Below are 22182 nucleotides of genomic sequence, written 5' to 3' on the forward strand. Positions count from 1 at the left end.
TAAGGTCTTTCCCTATGTTCATGACTAGTGCTTCAGCTTCACATGACGATGAAAGCCCTCCTCCCGCTAAAAAAATCAAACGAGTTAAGCTGGCAAAAGCACAGCGAAGAACTGTGCATTCTAAGAAGATATCACAAATCCCCAAGGAGAGTCCAAGTGTGGTGGCAGTTGCGAAGCCTGACCTTCCCAGCACTGGACGGGAAGAGGTGGCTCTTTCCACCATTTGCACGCCCCCTGCAAGTGCTGAAAGGAGCACCCACAGTCCACTTGCTGATATGCAAATTGAAGATGTCACTGTTGATGTACAACAGGATGAGGATACTGGTGTAGCTGACGCTGAGGAGGAAGTTGGCGAGGAGGATTCTGATGGTGATGTGGTTTGTTTAAATCAGGCTCCGGGGGAGACAGTTGTTGTCTGTGGGATGAAAAAGCCCATCACGGTCATACCTGGGCAGAAGACCAAACATTCCACCTCTTTGGTCTGGCAATATTTCTATCCAAATCCGGACAAAACTGTCTTGCCATATGTACCATATGTAAAGGTGAAATAAGTAGGGGTAGGGACATTAAACACCTAGGAACATCCTCCCTTATATGGCACCTGCAGCGTGTTCATAAAAAGTTACTGTCAAGTTCAGAAACTTTGGCTAAGACCATAAGCAGTCCAGGGACACCTAAAATCCCGTTGTCCTGTTGTATCCAAGCACCTGCAAACCACACCGTCAACTCCCTCCTCGTCAATTTCCTCCTTAGTCAGGATCGGAAGTAGTCCTGCAGGCCATGTCACTGGCATGATTGACTCTCCTATCCGGGATTCCTCCGGAGGATCCTGCATTGCTACGCCTACTGCTGCTGCTGGGAGTTGTTCATCATCCCAGAGAGGAAGTAGGAACACCACTACTTTTACTAAACAATTGACTCTCCAACAGTCCTTAGCGAGGAGGATGAAGTACGACAGCAGTCACCCTGAAGCAAAACGTATAACTGAGGCCTTGACTGCTATGTTGGTGTTAGACGTGCGTCCAGTATCCGCCATTAGTGCAGTGGGATTTAGACAATTGATGGAGGTAGTGTGTCCCCGGTTCCAAATCCCGTCTAGATTCCACTTCACTAGGCAGGCGATACGAGACTGTACAGAATCGTCAGAAAAAGTGTCCTCAGTGTCCTGAAAAATGCGGTTTTACCCAATGTCCACTTAACCATGGACATGTGGACAAGTGGAACAGGGCAGACTAAGGACTATATGACTGTGACAGCCCAGTGGGTAGATGTATCACCTTACGCAGCAACAACACCAGCGTCACCAGTAGCAGCATCTCTGAAACGCCAGCTCGTTCCAAGGCAGGCTACACTGTGTATCACCGGTTTCAGTAAGAGGCACACTGCCGACAACCTCTTAGAGAAACTGAGGGAAATCATCTCCCAGTGGCTTACCCCACTTAGACTCTCCTGGGGATTTGTGATATCTGACAACGCCACCAATATTGTGCGGGCATTACATCTGGGCAAATTCCAGCACGTCCCATGTTTTGCTCACACAATAAACTTGGTGGTACAGAATTTTCTGAAAAGCGACAGGGGCGTGCAGGAGACGCTTTGGGTGGCCTGAAAAATTTCTGCCCACTTTCGCCATTCAGCGACTGCGTGCACCTGTGTCATAAGTAAAGGGCCGGCTGGCTTGTCCGTTAAAGGGTGCTGTAACCTCCAAAGTGCACTCCAAACAAAATAAAAAATTCTTCTTTTGTTTTCTGTCTTTGTGAAATGTGTGGGCTGTAGCCGCACCTGCATCCTCAAAGCAGTAGTGACAAGCGTGCATCTGTCTGTTAAAGGTTGGTGTAACCCTCAAAGTGCGCTCCACAAAAAATAAAAAAATTCTTCTTTTTTTTCTGTCTTTGTGAATTGTGTGGGCTGTAGCCGCACCTGCATCCTCAAAGCAGCAGTGACAAGCGTGCGTCTGTCTGTTAAAGGGTGGTGTAACCCTCAAAGTGCGCTCCACAAAAAATAAACAAAATTCTTGTTTTTTTTTCTGTCTTTGTGAATTGTGTGGGCTGTAACCGCACCTGCATCCTCAAAGCAGCAGCGTCAAACGTGCTTCTGTCTGTTAAAGGGTGGTGTATCCCTCAAAGTGCGCTCCACAAAAAAAAAAAAAAAAATTCTTTTTTTTTCTGTCTTTGTGAATTGTGTGAGCTGTAGCCGCACTTGCATCCTCAAAGCAGCAGTGACAAGCGTGCGTCTGTCTGTTAAAGGATTACATCGGTGACAGCATCCAAGTAGGCATGTCAGACAGTCCGTACCTGTACTGGCAGGAAAAAGAGGCAATTTGGGGGCCCCTGTACAAACTGGCTCTATTTTACCTGAGTTGCCCCCCCTCCAGTGTGTACTCCGAAAGAGTGTTTAGTGCAGCCGGGTACCTTGTCAGTGAAAGGCGTAGGAGGTTGCTTCCACAAAATGTGGAGAAGATGATGTTCATAAAAATAAATTATCAACTCTTCCAGGGAGACCAGCCTCCAGAACGTACAGAGGGACCTGTGGTGGTGGATTCCAGCGGGGACGAATTAATACTCTGTGAGGATGAGGATGTACACAACACTGAAGAGGGTGAGGAATCGGTGGATGAGGAGGATGAGGACGACATCTTGCCTCCGTAGAGCCAGTTTGTGCAGGGACAGATTAATTGCCAGCTTGTTTTGTGATGGCCCAAACGAACCAATCATTTCAGCCACAGTCGTGTGGCAGACCCTGGCGCTGAAATGATTGGTTTGTTAAAGTGTGCATGTCCTGTTTATACAACATAAGGGTGGGTGGGAGGGCCCAAGGACAATTCCATCTTGCACCTCTTTTATTTCTTTGCATTATGTACTGTTTGGGGCCTAGTTTTTCAAACTGCCATCCTGTCTGCTACTGCAGTGTCACTCCTAGATGGGCCACGTGTTTGTGCCGCCCACTCGTGTCGCTTAGCATAGTCATCCAGCTACCTTGGTGCAACCTTTTGGACATAAAAACACTATTGTGAGGTGTGAGGTGTTCAGAATAGACTGGAAATGAGTGGAAATTAAGGTTATTGAGGTTAATAATAGCATAGGAGCAGAAAAACCAACACATTCTGTGATTTTAGCTGTTTTTATGCTTTTTTTTAAAAGAAAATACAGATCCAAAACACAAAACCCAGAACCCAAAACACGGAAGTGGTTTTGGCAAAACCAATCCAGATCCAAAACACGAAGAAAGATCCAGATCCAAAACCAAAACACAAAACACGAAAAGTGGCCTGTGCACACCCCTAGTAATAAGAAAGCTGACTTGCTTTGCTTTTGGCTAGGCTTTCTCTAAGGAAACTGGAAGGATCATGTGACATGACGATTGGTAAAGTCATAAAATCATGTCACACTTCATATTGGGTGTCAAATGCATTTCACTGTGCATCGCTACCATAAAGGGGAACTTCACTTACTGATCATTTTATCTCTTAGGTTTAAGTGTTTATTTACAGTGCTTTTGAATACAACAATACATTAACTTATGTGTTATCATTGGTTTCCTGTTCTGTTATTAAACTGGGACTTCCTGTAATACAGAAGATTTCTAGGAATATTATTTTCTCCATATTTTCCAGACATTTTCAGTTAAAGTAGGAAAGGTATGGAAACTTTAACAGCCCTCTGCAGCTTTTTTGGCATAGAATATATATATTTTGTAAAGGTAGATTATATGTATCTGCACTGTTTCTAGTATGGTGATGGACTATCACTCAGTTACAAGAACCTCAATGGCCCTCTTTTCTATCTCGTTAACACGTGGCTGAATTTATTAAATCATCCCAGGTGCCAGGAGCTGTTGCTATCATAATCTTATATCAGGTTTACTTGAAATTTGTTTTACAAAGTGGAATAATTGGCGTGCCCCATCCCCACATGCCAGTTATTCTACTTTGTAAAACAAATTTCAAGTAAACCTAATATAAGAATATTATATATATATATATGCTAGAAATAGCTTTATGTTATCACTTTGCACTGACAATAACTGAACATAAGAGGATATATTTTTTGAAAAGCGGTGGTTTTTTAATCCACTGCTTGCCAACAATTCTGGTCACAAGATTTAAAATGCCAATAATATTAAATGCTGGTTTTGCATTTAATATTATTGCCATTTTCAATCCAGCAGTAAAAACAGTCAACAAGCACCATCTTCGCAAATGATAATATACAATAAGGAGTTGTGCCAGCTACTTCTTACACTGCTTTCTGTAACATTTTCTATCATTTTTGGTTTTTGCTAATCCCTGGATGTCATACTTCACCCCAATGATGTCACAATTACTGTAACTCTTTCCATTACGTATACCCCCTTGAATTGAAGAGTGCTAAATGGAGATATAGGGGTAAATTTACTAAAGTTCGATTTTGAGTTTTGAGTGATTTGGCATTCGATTTGCATTCAATTTTGCATTTGGTTATTTACTAAAGGCCAAATCGAATGTAAAATCGAATTTAAAACCGAATTTTACTCAAATCGTACTCAAATCGAACATCGGAAAAACATTGGTAATTTTACATAGACCAACACACAAATCCCTTATTTACTATTATTGGATTTGAAATCGAACACAAAATCAAACTTCAAATCCCCAAATGAATAGACCTGCTTCATGCTTTCGATTTGAGCATGAGCAGGTCGGATTGACACAGATACAGTACATGCATACATCAGTGAGATGCATGCATGTATCTCACTGTAAAAGCTTAGAAAGAGATACATTTATTAAAAAAATATGTGGGATCCCCCCCTAAAACAGAACCAGCCCTGGACTTTTCATAGCCAGTCCTGGTTTTCTAAGTACAGGGGAAAAATTGCATAGGGTTTCACTGTACTTAGCAAAACCAGCACTGGGCTCTGATCCAGTCCTGGAATTACAGGGGTAAAAATTGTGTAGGGTCCCCCTGTAATCTCCAGAACCAGACCGGACCCTTTCTAATGGGGGGCTGATAGCCCAGGGCTATCCCAGCCACCCCTGGATGGTGGTTGGCAGTTTGATAGTGTAGGTATAGTGTAAAAAAAGATGATTAAAAACATTGTCTTTACGGTAGAACTGCAGGACCCAGCAAGCCTCCCCTGCATGCTGGCTGGTACTTGGGGAACCACAAGTACCAACATGCGGGGTATTAAGGGTCCACTGGTACCTGTAGTTCACTTGTAAAGAAATGCTTAAATAAACACACACACCTTAAAATTAAAGTTTTAATACATGCACACACTCACACATACTCAATTACATTACCTGAACAGGTCCACTTGTCGGGATCCATGGTCTTCTTAAAATAAATAAATGAATAAAACCAAGACATGCACTAAGTAACAACCACGATGGTTGTTACTTCCCGAATGAAGCACTCAGACGTGGCTTCTGCCTTTGTAGAGCCGTATCTGAGCAATCATTGGCTGAGAGAGGTCAGCCCCCGCCAATGAGCAGCTCCCTCCATTGAAGTCAATGGTAGGAACTGCAAAATAAACTTTAGTTACCCTGCAGCTCTCCATTGACTTCAATGGAGGGAGCCATTCATTGGCTGAGAGAGGCGGGGGGCTGACCTCTCTCAGCCAATGAACACTCAGATACAGATCTACTAAGGCTAGAGCCGCATCTGAGCACTTCATTCGGGAGATAACAACCATCGTGGTTGTTATCTGTTGAGTTGCTCGGTTTTATTCGTTTTTTTATTTTAAGAAGAGGACCAAGCCACGCATACACTAGGAGAATATATGTTTTTTTTTTCACAGGTACCCTATGGATAATCTACTGGACAAGGGGACCAATCTACAGGGATACATCGGTGAGTATGAGTACATGTGTGAGTGCATGTATGTTTAATAAACTTATACAGGTTGAGTCTCCCATATCCAAATATTCCGAAATACGGAATATTCCGAAATACGGAATATTTTCAGCATGACTGAGATAATGAAACCTTTGATTTTTGATGGTTTAATGTACATAAACTTTGTCTAAGGCACAAATTATTAAAAAGATTGTATAAAATAACCTTCAGGCTGTGTGTATAAGGTGTATATGAAAAATAAATGAATTTCATGTATGTACACAAACATTTTTGATGCACAAAATTATAAAAAATATTGTCTAAAATTACCTGCAGGCTGTGTGTATAACGTGTATATAACACATAAATGCATTCTGTGTGTATATTTGGGTCCCATTTCCAAGACATTTCATTATAATATGCAATTATTCCAAAATACGGAATATTCCAATATCCAAAATACCCCTGGTCCCAAGTATTTTGGATATGGGAGACTCAACCTGTACTGTGTATGATGTGTGTGTCCTGTGTTTTTTTAATATTGCTTTTGCAGTGGAACTACAGGTACCAGTGGGCCCATAATGCCCCAAATGCTGGTAATTGTGGTTCTCCAAGTACCAGCATGCGGGGTAGGCTAGCTGGGACCTGCAGTTCCACAGCAACAGGCAATATTTAATACTTCTTCAAATGCACTACACCGACACTATGAACCCGCCACCCACCGTCAAGGGGTGACTGGGATAGCCCGGGCTATCAGCCTAGGCTAGGGGTGCCCTGGAGAGGGGTTACCTTTATTGGAGGGGTCCTCAGCTCCCCAGTGATCCCTGGCCTGGGCTGACTAGTGGTCAGGGCTGATGCTGTGGCTGTGGCATCAGCCCCCCTCTAGAAAGGGTCCGATGCTGGTTCTGGAGATTACAGGGGGACCCTACGCAATTTTTCCTTTTTAATTCCAGAACCAGAACTGGATCAGAGCCCAGTGTTGGTTGTGCTAAGTACAGGGGGAACCCTATGCAATTTTTCCCCTGTACTTAGACAACCAGGACTGGCTATGAAAAGTCTGGGGCTGGTTCTGTTTTAGGGCGGGACCCCACATTTTTTTCGAACAAATTAACTGTTTCTAAGCTTGTTACAGTTAGATACATGCATGCATCTCACTGATGTATGCATGTATCTGTGTCAAAACTAACTGCTCATCAGGGCCGGCTCTAGGGCTCCAGTGGGGGAAGCCCAGCTAGTGAGGCTCCCCCCAGCCTGATGTTATTTGGAGGCATGCCATGCGGGCACGTCTCCAAATAATGTCACAAAGGTGTGTGTCCTATGGTAATTAGGGCACACCCACATTTGCGCATGTTGTTGGGGCGCACTGTAAAGAGCCGGCACAGGATGCTCCGACACCTGGAGCCGGCCCTGCTGCTCATGCTGAAAGTGAAAGCATGAAGCAGTTCTATTCAGTCGGAGATTTGCAGTTCCTTTTGAAGTGGGATTTGCCGTTTGATTTGTACATGAACATGCCAAATCGAACAGCAAATCACTGTTCAAAACCGAACCAAATCGAATTCAATTTAGAAAATGCTTCTAAAATCGAATGTTAGTAAATGAGGGTTTTGAAGAGGGAATTGAACTTTCGATTTGATTCGGTTTGAGGTGAGCTAAATCGCACATCAAAACGAAAGTAAAGTCAAATTTTGAAACATATGCCCCATGGAGTTTTTGAGGAAAACCAAGCAAATAATGGAACAGTACTAAATTTTAAGCATGACAATCAGACATATTAGCACTACCATAGAAACTCAGCACAGTGGTTAGCATTGCTGCTTCACAAAGCTGTGGTCATGGGTAACGGGATGAAAAACATACAGTGTCTAGATAGACAGTAAATAGGTCGACATCAGATGGTTGACATACATCAGATACAAAATATCAACAGGGTCAGAAGGTTGACATGGATTAAGGACGACAGGGCCAAATGGTCAACCTACACAAATAGTCAACACATGGTTTTTCATAATTTTTCATGATTTTCAGGGTTAGGATGAGGGTTAGGGTTAGGTTTAAGGTTAGGCAGTTGGCACAAGGTTAGGGATAGGCTGTGGAAGGAGACGGTTAGGATTAGGCACTAGGGAGATGGTGAGGGTAAGGATTAGGGTTAAAAAAAAAAATGTGGCGAACTTTTTCCGTGTAGACCATTTGTGTCGACCTCTTGACACTGTCGACAATTTGTCATTGTCGCCCTTAGTCCATGTCGACCATTTAACAGACAAGCTTTTGACCCTGTCAACCTTTTTAACCCCCGTCTTCCTATTTCCTTTGACCATCTGGTGTCGACCTATTTACTGTCTATCTCAATACTGTAGATCTTTTAATCTACACCCGTGGTCATGGACTGTATGCTCCAATGGGGCTGGCACTGAAAAGCATTATTACAGTTTCTTTGCATTACTTTGTAACATGATTGCCACTATATAAATAAACAACAATAATCTACATTAGATAAAATAAAATTGTTGGTTAAACATCTGCTTCGTTCACTCACTTCCTTAGCACAGACAATGCCAATGGGCAACTGCTTCAATCATGGTGATAGTGAATGCTTTGTTTATAATACCAATGTACAGTACCATGGACACATTTCACAGTATTCTTGCAATATACTTCTGCACAGTCTCTGTTGATCCTGGTGTCTATGCAGTGTGGTAGGTAAATTAGCTGCAGTTAAACAATACAAGATCTTTTGCTGGGCTTCTGGATATATTATTAATATGGTGTACACAGTGCATCAGTTAAATTAATTACAGTGTTTATGCTATATTAAACTATTACTAGACCTGGCGTGCTAGTTTATACTTCTACTGTTGCTTTGAGATTTATTAAGGATATATTCTCAACAGTTTTATTATAATTTGTATGTTTCAATTATTACTACTTACTGTAACATATTTTGTTGTTACCAATACAGGACTGAATTATTAATTGTTATGCCAAGAATCTGTTTTTTTTTTTCATTTGCCCATCACTGTGCAAAAAGCATCTTCATTTAGTATCATCCTCCGATTATTTAATTTTCAGCAAATTGCTTTTCCCATTAACAGAAATATTTTTCCAATTACAGAAATGGTAATGAGGGGCAGGAGTTCTTATCACAGAACAGTGTACATGCCTTGCTCACAGTATGTCCTCTACCAATCCTTTTATTATCCACAGTGTACCCAGCAAACTGCTCCATCATTATTCATCGCTGTATAAAGAAAATAAAATAATGATAATTGAGCTGAGATGTTCCTGCCTGATACCATACAAGTTCCTTTAGCAGCTGAACATTCTGTCTATTGAAAATGTGTTTATGAATAATAATCAACACACAATCCGAGCCAAATCTAATTTTATTAGCGAGGCATCTGTGTGTGGAAATGAAGAAGAAAATATATACTGGGCCATTCTATTTATTTACTAAGTATACCTGGCTCTGCACCGTGTAAACATTTGGTTTTCTCGTCTCATCCCTACAGTGCATCGCAATGTTTTGCGGACTTCTCTTGGCTGGAGGTTTTATAAACATTTGCTCTTGTTGTTCCATGATTTCAGGACTTTGCAATGTGTTGCAGATGCCTCGAGCATGAAATAGCTGAATGGCTAAGGATTTTTTTGGCTGTTGACCACCCTCCTAAAAAGGGTACCCTACTGTTCAGGAATCTGTATTCAGCATTGCCCCACCACCTCCAGGGCAACACCCCGAACACTAAAGAGTGGCCCTTTTTCTGCAGCAGGATTCTTTCTCCCTAGCCTTCGTTTCTTTCCGACATCAAAGGTTATTTATAGTCACAGTGTGACCAAGCTGGGAGCTAATAGTGGGCAGCATACTGAAAGAGGTATGCAAGCAAGCCACAGTGTGTCTGATATAAACTAAAACACAGTAGGATGTATTAAGAGAGATGATGAATAGTATACACAGCTCAGTTAATTCTGCCTTTGCTTCCTTGTCTCTTTATTTGAGATTCATTGCACATCAGTGCAGGATGATTAATAACGTATTCATAATTAGAATATATTGATTTATTTTGCATCAGTTCCTTTTGCACTGCTGCTGCTTAACCAGTTGTCAGTAGTAAGTAAAGACACACTTGATTGTATAAATTATCTTTCAAGTTTATTCACATATTTATGTATGAGGGATTGTGTGTGTGTGTGTGTGTGTGTGTGCCTAATATGAATATTGTACAATGAAGTTTAGGACTCAACAACTTGTACCCTTGAGGGAAAAGAAGATGAGTTTTAAAAAACGCCACTTAAATAGTATTTGTCTAAACTGGTTTAACATGTTGTTCTTTGCGGAACACAGTTTAAAACCACAAGTCAGGTCACTATTTGATTTTACTGTATGTCAAAGAAAATGTGTTTCTTGCTGAAAAGTATACTTGAAATATTCAAAATATATCCATGATACTCAGCATATTGCATGGTTAGGAGGGACCCATTCATCATTATCAGCCAAAGATGTCGGAGCTTAAAGGCTTTACCTGGGTATTCACTATTGTATACTATGTATTGTGCGATATACTGTATCGTCGTGACGTGGATCAGAACAATATGTTGTACACACAGTATAGTGTGAATGCCCGATCCATTGGTCCTGAGCGCTGTTCATCGCGTTGTATACATTGCGCCCATTGTACGACGGATCGTGCAGTGTGGTCACCGCATCGCTGGGTCGCACTGTCATATGGTGTGTACCCAGATTTTGCTGCTGGTCACACAGAGCAGAAATAGCAGTTATTCTACCTCCTACTAATCCATTTATATAGTCGCACTCAGGGCTGCCATCAGAAATTCTGGGGCCCGGGACTGACAAAATAGGCAGGGCCCCCGGCCCCCCCCCCCCACCTTATTAATACATTAATAAAAGGCAGATATTTTAAACATCTGACATAATGCAATACATTTAATACAAGTAGAATCAGACACACTTACTTTAGTTAGCTCACTCATTTTGTTGTATCTGACTGTCTGCTCCAGCTCCCAAGTCCTCACACCACATGCCGCGGCTCTTGTCTCATTTAGCGGCGTGACATCATGACGTCACGCCGCGCCAACTCACTAGAAAAACTGTATTGCGGCCAATGCAGCGTAGGCAGAGGCGTAGCATGGAGCCATGGCTCAGGAGCATGTGCATGCTATGGCGTCCCCCCCTCTCCTTCCCCATACTTCATTCACAAAAATGAAGTGTCACAGAGCGCAATATATCAATGTAGGAAATGAGGTCAAACCTCCGAAAACTGCCATTTTTGCAGGTTTACTGCAAAAATGATGAATCCCCTTATGTATTAAAAAGGTCCGCAGCACAGCATGCCCCATATAATGCTATGGGACTGCGATGTGCCTATACGTATCACGCTACGGAAAGTGTAACTTTTCTGAGCTTATGCCCGATAGGCAATGCAGTACTCCAGCAACATCAGCTGATGATTAGGAGGAGGAAGTAATGGATAAAGATGGTTACATGGTAGAAGGGGGTAGCGGATACAGATGCTGAGCAAATGGGAAAATGTGCAGTGATGGGCACAGTGGATAGACTGATAGCAGGAGTAAGGGGACACACATAGAGGGGGACGACATCAAGGGGGAGTGACACATAAACACAGGGAGGAGGGTGGAATGTGCACAGATACTAGTGAGGCCTAAAAATTAAACTAAAATAGGCTAATACCAGTATACATGACAAACAAAAAAAATGTCCAGCCTCCACCAAAATAAATGCATTAAGTGATAAATCTTAGAGGTGGATGTTTCAATATTACAAACTATTCCAAAGTCTGTACAATACTTGTTGATTAAATAGTCTATAAATAACTGTCTGAGGTGAATCCACCCTTCCAAATGGTGCATCGCATATAGGAAGAGCTTGAAGATGTACTAGTCTGGTAACTAGCCTCTTTTCTAGTTCAGCCTGGCCTGCTGCACAGCACATCTCGAGCTGGCTAACTTCATTCCACCACTTACTCACGGAGTCACAACCGCGGCGCAGGGAATACAATAAGGTTTATGCACAAACGATCTTGTGCATACACACTTACCAATCAGCCACCTAATATGTCGACCCAGCAGACTCCATTTGAATATGCCCGCCCACTTATGACATCATATTTGGTCCTTAGATAGTGTGTACACACTGAACTATGTGAATGATATATCTGCACAATATATTGCATCTACTGTGCTGTACAGCAGATATGATGTATCTGTGAATGATGTAATTCACAGATATATCATGTGTACTGTACACACTGACCAATGGTTGGGTCCTGTGGCAGCTTCAGAGGTGAAGCTGCAGCGCAGTCCAAAATTCAAACAGGGGAGCCACACTAACTGCCACTGAGTCCTGGCCGGTGATGTTTGGCAGCGTTTGGGGTGGCAGTTGGTATAGTTACCGTATTTGAATTTTGGGCTGCACTGGAGCCCCACCTTTGGAGCCGCCACCAGTCCGGCTATATCATTTGTCGGCTCTGTGAACGATCTATCTTCCAGTGGGTAACCAGCATTAGGCATAAATAAAACATGCCAAAAAAATGGTAGTTGCTCAGATCAGCTTAATTGCATAACACAGGTGCTTGTAAAGGGCGGGGTTTACACTGAACACAGAAAAAAAAGAGATTTGCCCCCCAGCACAATGCAGCAAAAACATTACTTAAATCCTACATAATAATAGCAATTCAGATCCCAATACCAATACGATACCAATCGTCAAGGCTCCTCTATACTGGCGTCCCTAAAATTAAGGGGTGCCTTGCTTCTCGGACGTGAGCCCCTTAATTTTAGGGACGCCGGTATAGAGGAGCCTTGACAATTGGCCTGGCGCTTATTCATATATTTGCAAATGTGTGTAACTAATACCTCTGAATTGCTATTATTATGTAGGATTTAAGTAATGTTTTTGCTGCAGTGTGCTGGGGGGCAAATCTCTTTTTTTTCTGTGTTCGGCATAAATAAAACATAATGTAACCTCTCTAATATAGCCGACGCTACTTTACATTTTGTTTACAAAGAAAAATAATGTTGCTAAATTACCTACACATATGCGTAATATATGCCTGAAAGTAGAAAGCATCTAATAAGGTGGGTACACACCTGACCGATATATATCTGCAGATTGACTGATCTGCAGACATATCTGCAGACTGTGCAGAACATATGTTCTGCATACAGACTGTCTGATTCATTATGACTGGCATCACAACTGGGTGGGCATTTACTTGTGCCCACCTAGTTGAGCTATCAGTCACCGTCAGTCCATGCGGTGATCTGCTGATATATTGGGCGTCGGCTGTGCAGCACAGCCGACGCGATATGTCTGTGACCCACGTTGTTCACAGACATCTTTCATTGGCAGACACTGAGCGTCGCACACACGATATATATCGGCCGTTCAATTGAACAGCATATGTCGACCAGTGTGTACCCACTACCCAGTATTAGTTTCAGCAGTGTATTTGCAATGACAGCTTAATTTACAGTAAATGTCAATTTTTGGCTTGTCTTCCAGTAGATTCCTTAAGGGCAGTTTCCTAAAGATGGGTATGGCTACAGCTTTTTGTTATGGAGTGGGGAGGTAATACCCTGTTACACTTTCATTTTCATCATTTCATCAAGCTTTGATCTTTGTGTTGAACAAATGAAAAGGTATTTTGTAGCTGTTATTTATTTCACAAGAATGGGAACTCCCAATGGTTTTAATCAATAAAAATCCATAGAGAAATTAGGTTTTCTGTGCAAAATAACTCAAGCATTTATGTTTTGCTGATCAATTATGAGAAATAAAGGAATGAGTTATAAATCAGTAATGAACTGTCCACAACCTCTAATTATAAATAGAGAATACTTTATGTATAACAACATGATATTGTATTCATTAATCAATAAATCAATTAATCAATTCTTTTGTTACCCTTTTTGTGGTTTTTAAAAGTCACAAATCACATGAATATCATCTAATTGCTCAGTTGTTCACAGAAAAGTAAAAATCTCTCTGCTAAAACCTGTATCACATTGATGGCTGTACTTGTCATGATCATGTAATCAGACGTAGTTTATCAAAAGTGAACATGTCGACATACCTGATGTGGAAATTACAATGCTGATGTCATTATGTATTATCATGCTTAAAGTGATACTGCTGACACGGTAAAATGCTTTAACTAACATTATAACCTTGTCTGCATACTGATGTTGGCATTGTAGTTTCCACATACAGATTGTTGTCGACAAATTGTAACTGTAAGTAATCACATATGTATTATTTGAAAACAAGATTCACCCACCAAGGTACTGATAGCTGTTGCACTCCTAATCTGCTCTGCTTTGCCTTCTTATTGGTCAGGCTGTTTAATACAAGGTGTCAATTCTGCCCCCTGCACAAACAGGCACCAAGAGGAAGGGGAACAAAGTACTGGGGTCAGGCTTGAATAGGGGCCCGCACCTGCCATGGAGACATTGGGGGCCCCCACATTGCTGCAAACATTGGCCGGAACCTGGCCACTCTAGACACTGTCACAAGCCACCGCACTGAGAACGCAGGGCGATGTGATCATTTGCTGAACTCCTCCCCATCAGCTGTCCATCATCCTTGGCCTGTCCTGGAGTGGCTCCTGTGGCTATTTCCTGCTGGTGTGAAGGCTGCTCCGATGCCGGTGATAGTGTTTCACATGTTTCCGGTTTTGGTGTTGTCTCCTGTTATCCAGTCGAGTACCCAGTCCTCCTGTCAGCTTTTGTTACCTGCCGTTTGTGTCATCTAAGCAGCCCGGTCCGCATATCTACTATCTGCTGTTGTGTCATCCAGGCGGCACGGTCTGCATATCCACGCTCTGCCGTTTGTGTCATCCAGGCGGCACAGACAGCACTCAGTGTCCACAGTGCACACTTCAGCATCCAGCTGCTTGTGTCAACCTGGTGGCACAGGCCGCAGTCCAGCGTCCAAAGTACGCAATCCAGCATACCACCGCTTGTGTCAACCCGGTGGCACAGGGTGCAATCCAGAGTCCAAAGTACGCAATCCAGCATACCACCACCAGTGTCAACCTGGCAGCACAGGTCCTTCATCAGACCAGCCCTCAAGGATGCTACTTGGCCCAAAGGCCACATCTTGCTCTATGGCCCACAGGCCACAGCGTGCCAAGGCTTACCAACCCTCAAGGCTGCTACACGGCCCAGAGGCCGCATCTTGTTCTACGGCCCACAGGCCACAGCTTGCCAATACTTACCAGCTTTTAAGGCTGCTGCATGGCTCAAAGGCTGCATCTTGTCCTATGACCCACAGGTCTCGTTGACCATCTGTTATTTGACCGTGAGTGCCGCCATTGATGTCGGTTATCTATCTATCTATCTATCTATCTATCTATCTATCTATCTATCTATCTATGTATCTATCTATCTATCTATCTATCTATCTATCTATCTATCTATCTATCTATCTAACTACTATCTCTCTCTCTCTATATATCCCTTCCACTATCTATCCCTCTATCTATCCCTCTATCTATCTATCTATCTATCTATCTATCTATCTATCTATCTATCTACTATCTCTCTCTCTCTATATATATATCCCTTCCACTATCTATTCCTCTATCTATCTTTCTATCTATCTATCTATCTATCTATCTATCTATCTATCTATCTATCTATCTATCTATCTATGTATCTCTCTCTCTCTATATATATATATCCCTTCCACTATCTATACCTCTATCTATCTATCTATCTATCTATCTATCTATCTATCTATCATCTATCTCTCTCTATATATACCCCTTCCACTATCTATCTATCTATCTATCTATCTATCTATCTATCTATCTTGCTCTATATATATATATATCCCTTCCACTATCTAGCCTTCTATCTATCTATCTATCTATCTATCTATCTATCTATCTATCTATCTATCTATCTATCTATCTATATATCTATCTATCTATCTATCTATCCCTCTATCTATCTATCTATCTATCTATCTATCTATCTCTATATTCCTTCACCTATCTATCCCTCCATCTATCAATCCCTCTATCCTTCCATCTGTCTCTCTATCTATCTATCTATCTATCTACGTATCATCTATCTACCTATCTATCTATCTATCTATCTATCTATCTATCTATCTATCTATCTATCTATCTATCTATCTATCCCAATGTACCTGGAGGGCGGCACTCATTGGATTTATGACCTGATTCAGACTCGGGCGCTAAGGAGTGATCGCTCACTGCCAGGCGATTGTTGCTCAGTGCGCATGCGTATAATTCGCAGTGCGTGTGCGTGAGCCAGTCTTTGTGATCTGATTTTGGTTGTTCGTAAGCCACTATCAGGTCGCTACTTTGAGTGCCGTTTGTGGGTGGTAACTGGGGAAGGTGCTTGTAAATGGGGGAGTGGTGTTGCAGACGCAGGCATGTCAGGCCGCCAAAACACTGTTTAAAGGGCGTGCATAATTAGCAAAGTAGCGTCATTGTACACATCACCTGTATGTATTTCAGCCCGCACTGATCACTGAGCTTGTGGCGGGTTAAGGCAACCTCAAGGGCTGCGGGCAGCTCTGATGGCTCCCGATGGTCCCAAATAATCCTACATTTTTCCGGAGATGACGTGTGTTGCGAGTGGCAAGGGGGCGTCTTTATACACTTGCAAGCGCACTTTGCAGTAGCTCGCTAAAATATAGTTGGCGTCCTTATGCAAAGCAGTGCGAGCACTTCATTTAAATATCTGGGCCCTTTTTGCCAGCGAGCAACCGCAACTTGTGAGCGGGTCTGAATGAGCGCCTTAGTTCAGAAAGACTCAACACAAAATGCCATGATTTCCATATATATCTGTATATATAGTGTACCCCATGTTTTGAACTTTTGCCAAGGGAGAAAGATGAGAGGGTGTGTGTGTGTGTCGGGAGTGACGGAGACAGAGATGGGAAGGTGGTAGAAGACACCTGTCAGCAGCTTGGAGCTGGTACCTCCCACCCCAAGCCAGAACAACCCTGTGGCCCCAGGCAAAACCACCCTCCTCTATCTAATGAGATTAGAGAGAAGGAAATAGGAGGAGTGGGACATGTTGGTAATGGAGTGCACTCCTACGCTGCCTCAATAATGCTTTTACTGAGGCATTAGGTCCTTTACCAAGAAAACTGTCAATATGTTTTCTGCACATGTGTGGCGTCATCTTGTTCACTGTGTTTGAGCGCCACAGTACTACCCTACTGTGTAGTATTCAGCTCCAGGTGAGATCGCATATCACCCAAAACACCACTGTACATATATGACTAGAAGGTTTGCTATATGCTCCGCTTAGCTGGGCTCCTCTTTGTGTTTCATGGACTGGCCTAATTAACGTGATTAAGATGAATATATTACCTAGGTTGTTTTATCGTTTTCAAACAATTCCACATGTGGTCCCAGCCTCCTACCTCTGTGAAATCCATTCATTGTGTGTCTCATTTGTATGGTCCAATAAAACATCCAGAAATCGTAGGGCTTGTTTGGGCAAATTGGCGGCTAAGGGTGGACTCAGGCTCCCCATTTTCGAAAGGTATTTTTTGGCAGCACAGCTGAGCCTCAAATCGTCTTGGCACATGGAGGCAGGGTGTAAAAAATGTGTACTTTTGGAAAGTGACCTGGTGGGCGATCATCTTGTATGCTTTCTCCCATGACTCTCTCCTAATCTGAGACCAGCCTTGGTACCAGACATCCTATGTGTAATGGCCATCTTATCGATATGGGACAATTTAAACAAAAGGCTAGAATTAGCTCCTTATCCGTCCCCTTTGACCCCGTTGTAGCACAATCCTCAGTTTCATTTGGGTTGCATGTCCTCTTATAGATGCCCTTGGGTGTCTGCAGGATTCACAAGATTTCTACATATTAAAGGTGACTTGGCACCCCAGAGTTTTGCAGACCTATGTGACATATATGGTATGCCTCCGAATTTGCAATTTGCCTATGTACAAACCTGTAGTTTTATTCACTCCCTAATGCTTTGATTAATAAAATTTGGTATTTAGCTTCAATAGAGTATATAACTGCCCTGCTCCATGACAATGTGACAAATTTTCATGCTACCTGGGACTCCTGGTACTCCAGGTTTAATAGACGATTACCTGGTGTAGAGTGAAGCTGGTCTTCACTTAGTAGTGGAGGGCCATACAGGATGAATCTACCATAACCCCTTTTCTTCATTTTTTATTTTTCTTTTCTTTTTTTTTATTTTCTGTTTATAAATATTTTTTTTTATTATTTTCTTTTAGAGCTTTATATTCTGTTTTATTCTAATTGTTTTTGTTTTCTTTTTATTAAAATTGGTTGACAATTTATTGTGGTGTATAAACAATTTCCATGGTACAGCGTTTTCTTGATACTATGCTTTACTTATACTGCCATTGTTTTTCACTATTCTGTATTTTATGTCAACTATTCTAAATAAAGAGATAAAAAAAAAGTTTAACTTTGTCCTAAGAGAGACAGTTATAGTTAATGTAAACAATGACACTTTTGCTTCCGTTCCTACATAAAAACACATTGGGCAATCATCTCAGCAGACTTCTTGACACTAATGAAAAAACACAGCTCTGCTAGACCGCAAACACCACAGAGGAAAACACCAATACACTGCATGATGAATATTGTTGTATTTCATTTTAGAAAGCATTTTTTTAGTTAGTTTAATATCCATAAAGATCTATGTAGTGTAACATGATCCTATAGAAGAGTTAGGCAGTATACATGCAGAATTGCTGAATCTAATGTTAGAAATTATTATAAAATCCTGTGCTAATATGAAATCAATGATATTTTCTCACTTATTTTGTAATGATTAACTTATCAGAAAGGGGAAGGTGAAGATTTACTAAAAATACTGGTATGTTAATTGGATTCTGGCAGAAAATTTAACCCTAGTTTGTATGTGTACATGATATAGGGAACATTGGGCCTGATTCAGAGTTGGGAATAGAGAGAGAGAGAGAGATAGCACTTAACTGTGTACCTGGACAAACCATGTTGCAATGCAAGGGGTGTAAATAAATAAATATTTTTTTGCATGTAGGGTAAATACTGGATGCTTTTACATGTAGCCCACAAATACTGCACAGCTTTATTATTACTCTACAATTTAGGTGTCAGTTTGGACACCTCCCTCCCAAATCTAAATCATTTTAAATCTGCCCCACCTGCAGTCCAACATGGTTTCACCAAGATGATCAGTTGAGATATCTCTCTCTATTCCCAACTCTGAATCAGGCCCATAGATTGCAAGCTTCACTGGGACAGGGACTGATGTGGAATATTCTCTGTAAAGTGCTGTGGAATATGTTCAGTGTTGGACTAGGGCATGAAGGACCAGCCAGGGAATGTAGTGGTAGGGAACTAAGTTAAGGGGTGTGACCAGCCACCAGAGGGGGTGTGACCAACGATTAGAGAGGACATAGTAAGCTTGCAAAGAACAGGGCCACTTTATAAAGAAGGGAATAAGGGTGTGTCAGGACTGTACACTTTGGCAGAAGGGCTAATCTTGGTGTAGTTTCAATAGAAACAAACCAAGCACCTAAGTTCATCCATAGTCCTTCTTCACCAAATGACTTACCCGCTGGTAGAGGAACAATGTATATATGTGTATTTGAGTACACAGTCTGGAATCTTACCCCTAGAGGATTGAATGGGGCCCATCTGGGATTTCTCCTGTACACTTGTAGGCTAGTCTGACCTTGAACATATGTGCCATCTTACAGGCTGTGTTTGAAAAATTACAGTTGGGAGCTGATTGGCTGGCACCTTATCACTTTTCACCCTGTTTCCTAACATTGCTTAGTAAATAGACCCCTCAGTGTTATATCTAGAAGGGGCAAACACCTACCAGTAATACAAATGTGCATGGAGCTCAAGAGACAGGCAAAGAAACCTGCGCGGCCGAACCAAATACATTTTTAAACAAAATCCTTCTTCCTCTCAGCTGACAGCTGCAGCTATGCAGTACTAACTACCCCATTGACTGAGTTAGTAATTACTTCTTCCATTAACACAGGATGGATACCTACCTCACATTTGAGTGTATTAAGGACTCAAGGTATATATACTAGCGATGAGCCGTTAGGCTCTGCTCTGTTGTTTTTGCCAAATTAGCGCAAGTTCAGATTTATCTTATTGGCTATCTAAAACACGTGAGAGCTGGATAGCCAGCAAGATATCGAGCAGAACCGAACTGCTCATCTCTAAACATATACTCTTGTGGATTATTTTTACTTTTACAAGTAATTAATGAATTATACCATACATACACAAACTGTATTTCTGCTATTAACTCTTAACCGCCTTACTCCTGTAACATTTTTTTTTTTAGTTTTAACTTTTTAATTGATATTTTTGTGTAAATGTTGTTGTCATGTTGTATGGTATATACCGATATTAGAATTTTGCCTATATAGACAATATTACTTTTATTCCCATTGGTATATCAACTGCAAGATTGCTATTATTTATTTGTTTTATTGCAACTTTTTATATTGTAAATATTATTATTAATTCCATTGAAATTTTAAACACCTATACCTGTCTGTAATTTTCATCACTTGAATTTAGACAAGGTCGATTTATATGTGATTAAGGTCTGGATGCACTAAAGTCAAAATGCGTCCAAAACTCCTAAAAGCCCTGGAAAGCAAACCTTTATGGAGCATCTATAGATGGCTTTGCCTAATAAAAGTCTATCGGCTTCCACTTGCATTGCTGACTGAGAGGGATCCAGTAGGATCCCTCCCAGTGTCTCCAGCACATGCGGAGAAGGACTCCCTGGTCATAAACCCAGAAGTCCTATTATGGCAATGGACGGGATGTAGTTATGAGACCGGCACTGTAATCCCGGCAAGGGATTTAACATAGGCATTGAAATACCAATGCCTATGTTAATCCCGATTCCGGAACACCAATCGTCCTCTGCCGGGGTGAGTATACACTTAGCCAAGGATGGGGGGGTTAGGTTTAGGTGCCCCCTCGGGGAAGGTTAGGGTTAGGCTAGGTGAAGGGGGGGTTAGGTTTAGGCACTATAGGGGGAGGTTAGGGTTAGGCACCCTCCCGGGAGGGTTAGGTTTAGGGTGTGAGGAGGGGGGGGGGGGTTAGGTTTATGCACTAATGGGGCGAGGTTAGGGTTAGGCACCCTTAAGGGAGGGTTAGGTTTAGGGTGGGGGAGAGGGGTAGGGATAGTATACTTACCTGTGCTGTTGGGATTTTCACCCATCAGGCTGCCGGCATCTGGATTTGAACCGCCGGGCTGACATCCAGCGGTCATTCATACTGATTCCCAATGGACAGCTCTTTTCGGAAGAGCTGCCCTTTGCGATTGTACTCCAATTCCAGGTGCTGATGGAGAGAAATGCAATAAGTCAATCACTGAGTATTACCATATGTGGGTTCAATGTTAGAAAGTGCCCATTAGACCTCTGATGGATCTCTATAATTTGGTATCACAAATATTTGGGTGTCACACATGTGTAGTTACAAAAACCCAGGTATGCATTTCCACATCCAGGATATACATTTGTAAAGAAGACAGACTTCTGAAACATTACAATAGGCCCTACACCTTCAACAGCCAATCAGATCTGTACTTTGGTGAGGTGTTTTAGTGTTTCCCAGGAATACAAACACACGGGTATAGTGAACACTAATTGTCTTGTATATAATGAAATAGACAGAAGTTTACCATTGATTTTGCTATGCAAAGCAGAAGGCTAATAATATAAGTACTGGAAATTACTTTAGATTAATCAGATTTACTATATTGCTTACCTTGATTTACTACATTGTACATTATGCATTTTGGGATCTATAATGTATATTTTCTTTGTCACCATTTCAGTTAGTATATTGCTGTTTGAAACTATTCATAGCTCACTTACACATGATAAAGATGTTATTTTATGTACATACTATGAATTACTGAACATGATGAGTGGACTTTGTTAGACATGGCCATTGCAGTGTTCCCTGCAGAATGAGGTAGCGGCAATAGTATTCTGATTCTGAGCATAATACAGAACTTTTCAGGACAAAATAGTGGAAAAATCTTCAAAGGTGGAGACGTTACATATTTGGGAGCTTCTCCAATCTACTGAAAGTCCACAAACATATCAGCTTATAAACCAATAGGTGGCAGTAATCAGTATTTGGTCAGTACATTTGGTAGGGTGCGCAATAATATGTACATATAAACGTATGTATATAAAAACTAAAAATGTGAAGTTGTAATTGGTAGTTTGGATTTTTTCCTATATTAAATTCCTACATGCAGGTGACGTTATAAGTATTTTATAAGGACAAAAGGAGAGGGTTAAAAATATGAGTAGTAG

The sequence above is a fragment of the Taudactylus pleione genome, unplaced genomic scaffold, assembly GCF_031769625.1.
Source record: "Taudactylus pleione unplaced genomic scaffold, aTauple2 ptg000006l, whole genome shotgun sequence".
NCBI classification, from domain to species: Eukaryota; Metazoa; Chordata; class Amphibia; order Anura; family Myobatrachidae; genus Taudactylus; species Taudactylus pleione.